Consider the following 3,971-nt stretch of genomic DNA (forward strand, 5'->3'; position numbering starts at 1 on the left):
AGAAATACTGAGGCTGCAGAATTTGGGCTCAGAGAAAAAGACTCTGATGTTTAACTATATAAAATCTATTTTAAGTGTAGGTCAAGATTGTATCTCCCCCTCAAAGAAAAAAGAAACATTTTATTTCTAAGAATGTTCCTCCAGAAACATGGAACTGAAAGCTATTTTTTTTAATTGATCTGGCCCTTAGAAAACAACGGGGGCTTTTTCTTTAATTTACCTAAGGAATTGACATAAAAATCTATGGCTCTGCACCAGAAAGATGCAGAAAATGTCAAACTAGAGGGCAGAACCACAAAACTGGAGATTGTTCACTGCAACATTTTATGCATGGCATCTGATAAGTGTGCAACATGGAGAAGTGAACCTCTGGAGTGTGAAATTCATGCTAATTTCTTACCCACTAGTCTAGAAGCCCTCTAAAATGTCACATCGTTCATTTGGTTGCTTTACCAGGAATCATTGCATGTGATGAGTGTGCATGTCTGTGTTTAATTAATAGATTTTATTTTTAAAACAGTTTTAGATTTACAGAAAAATTAAGCAGATAATACAGAGAATTCCCGTATACCCCCTACACTGTACAGTTTCCCCTATTATTATCATCTTGCATTACTGTGGTATATTTGTTACAATTAATGAACAAATATTGATACATTATTATTAACTAAAGTCCATACTTTGTCTCCCTCTTTGTGTTCTATGGCTTTTGACAAATTTATAATAACCTGTATCTACCATTACAGTATCATACAGAGTAGTTTCCCTGCCCTAAAAATTCCCTGTGCTCCACCTATTCATCCCTCCTCAAGTACCCTGGCAACCACTGATCTTCTTACTGTCTCCATGGTTTATGTCTTTTTTAGAATGTCATCTAGTTGGAATCATACAGTATGTATGCTTTTCAAACTGCCTTCTTTCATCAAGCAATATGCATTTAAAGTTCTGTCATGTCTTTTTGTGGCTTGATAGCTCATTTTTTAATCACTGAATAATATCCCATTGTGCAGACATATCACGGTTTGTTTATCCATTCACTTATTAAAGGGCATCTTAGTTGCTTCTAGCTTTGGCAATTATGAGTAAAGCTGCTGTAAATATTCATGTGTGTTTTTGTGTGGACATAAGTTTTCAATTCATTTGGGTAAATACCTAGGAGCATGACTGCTGGGTCATATGGTAGGCTTATGTTAAGTTTTATAAGAAACTGTCAGATTGTGTTCCAAAGTGCCTATATAATTTTGCATTCCTACCAGCAATGAATGAGAGTTCCTTTTGCCCCACATTCTTATCAGCACTTGGTACTGTCAGTTTTGTGAATTGTAACCATTCTAACAGGTATGTAGTTAGTAGCTCGTTGTTGTTTTAATCAGCAATTCCCTAATGATATATGAAACTGAGCATCTTTTCATATGCTTTATTTGCCATCAGTATATCTTTGGTGACTTTGTATAATCGGATCTTTGGCCATTTTTATTTTTTCTTTTTTTTTTTTTTTCTTTTTTTTTTTTTTTTTTCTTTTTTTTGCTGTATGCGGGCCTCTCACTGTTGTGGCCTCTCCCGTTGCGGAGCACAGGCTCCGGATGCCCTGGCCATTTTTAAATTGAGTCGTTTGTTGTCTTATCTTTGAGATTTAAGAGTTCTTTGTTCATTTTAGATACCAGTCCTTTATCAGATTTGCGTTTTACAAATATTTCTCCCAGTCTTTGGCTTGTCTTTTCATTCTCTTCGTGGTTAGTGTGTTTATGCTTTAAGGAGGAAGGTTCTAAAAATACAATTTTACAACAGCAGTAAAAGGCAAATGTCATAGCAAATGTGCTATGCTCTTTCTCAGGTGGTGTCAGGGAATCCTGTTTGTGGACCCAGCAGAGTTTCATTAAAAGTAGAGTCAGGGGCCTCCCTGGTGGCGCAAGTGGTTGAGAGTCCGCCTGCCGATGCAGGGGACACGTGTTCGTGCCCCGGTCTGGGAAAATCCCACATGCCGCGGAGCGGCTGGGCCCGTGAGCCATGGCCGCTGAGACTGCGCATCTGGAGCCTGCGCGTCCGGAGCCTGTGCTCCGCAACGGGGGAGGCCACAACAGTGAGAGGCCCGCATACCGCAAAAAAAAAAAAAAAAAAAAAAAAAAGTAGAGTCAGATGCTGGGGTGGCTGACCATCCTGCATTATTAGAGGTTGTGCGACAAGGCTGGGAATAAGAACAGGACCCAGCCCTAGGCTGCATCACTTCTAAATAAAGAAAAATTCAGAAACTGTGTTTACAGTCCAATCTTGGGCCCCCTCCATGGAGGGCCTCCTACTCCCTGTGTAGGCTATGAATTTCTGTCCATGAATCCAAGTGTGTAAGAGATGATCACTTTTCCTATTTCTTAATCTCAACTCTGAGCCCCCATTCTGCCAGTCGGACAAGAGACTCCTTCTTGATCATACAGGGGTGCCCTTCCCCTCTTGTGGCCCAGTCAGAATTCAGGAAGTTTACCTGGTGCCTAAGAAGTGGTGGAAGTCCTAGTCTGTACTGGTTGCCATTGGCAGCCTTACTTTCTAGCCCACAGTGGTCTGTGAAGTCTGGCAGCTCTTTGCCCCATGCCACGGTGGGGAATGAGGTCACCTACTGAGGCTGGCTCTCTAGGCATGAGCCACTGCCCCTGAGGTTGTTGTCTCTTTGGGAGCAGTGTGAGCGGTGCCTGATTCCCACTACACATGGGCCCCATGCCCCTCTGCCCTCTCTCCCTTCCTTCTGCATCTCAAAAGCACTCTCTGTGTTGTCTCTCACCCTCTAGGGCACCTGTATTGTCTTTTCCAGGGGCTTTCACAAAAGTCCAGAAGTGCCTTTGACTTTAGGTCTCTTCTGCTTTCTTCTCTGCAAAAATTTCTGTGTCAAGGAAGCTCAGAAAACAAACACTAATTAACATTTCAATAAATCATTTCTCTACAATTATTTGTGGAAACTATTTTATCCGGTATCAGAACCACCACCTGGAATACTTTTAGAGTGCCTCTTGACCACTGGCCACAGGAAGCCATTTATATAAAGCAACAAATATGAATGGAATTGGAAAATTCAGCTAAGTGTTTGGCTGTTTCCAAATACCACAGGTTTCTAGCTTTGCCTCCCAGAGTGGACCCTAACGATGTTTTCCCAGAGGAACATCTCTTGAGCAAAGCTGAGCAAGGACATAGGGAAGGGATCTGTTTCCTCCACTCAGCCACCATCTATAAGCCACTCCCCTCCTGCTGCTTTCCTGGTAGCCTTGGCCTCCTCAGACCTTAGAGCATCTGGGAGTGAGGCAGTGGAGGAAGCAGCCCCACACAGAAGGCAGGTTTCTGAGGTTGCCAGCAACTTCCTCCTCATTAAACACAAGGAACTGATCTTCATTTTGTTTGACCTCTTAGCATTTGAAACTGTTGACCACCATCACCGCTGAACCTTCTCTGTCCTTGGCTCTGATGACCCTTGGTAAGGCCTCCTTATCAGATATTCAAGTGGCACAGGCTTGGAGGGATGGCTAATTTACAATGGATGACATATGTGGGATTCAGAGTAATTTCGATTGGCTGAACGCTGGCCCCAAATACTGATACACAAACAAGATGGGGCCAGAGGGTGGTGATCTGACTCGACATGTGAAAAAAATCATGGTCAGCCAACCTCCCAATGCAACTATTTACAGGCTAATTTGATCTCTGACTCATTAACAAAAGGGATCTTTTCACTGCCCCTTTCATTCTGTGAGCAAAGAGACAGTTGACAAACTCAGGGAGATGGGTGCCAGTGTGAGAGCCACCAAGTTGATTAGGGTTCTAGAGACCAAATAATATGACGAACAGTTGAGGACACTGACCATATTTAGTTGAGAGAAGAGACTATTAAGGAAATTTATAATATCTGCTTTTGACTATTTGGAGGAATTTATATCTAGATAGATGATATAGATATAGACACACGCATACATATATTCTGGTAGTTGTAGAAA

This window comes from Mesoplodon densirostris, chromosome 5 (genome assembly GCF_025265405.1).
Source record: "Mesoplodon densirostris isolate mMesDen1 chromosome 5, mMesDen1 primary haplotype, whole genome shotgun sequence".
Classification (NCBI taxonomy): Eukaryota; Metazoa; Chordata; class Mammalia; order Artiodactyla; family Ziphiidae; genus Mesoplodon; species Mesoplodon densirostris.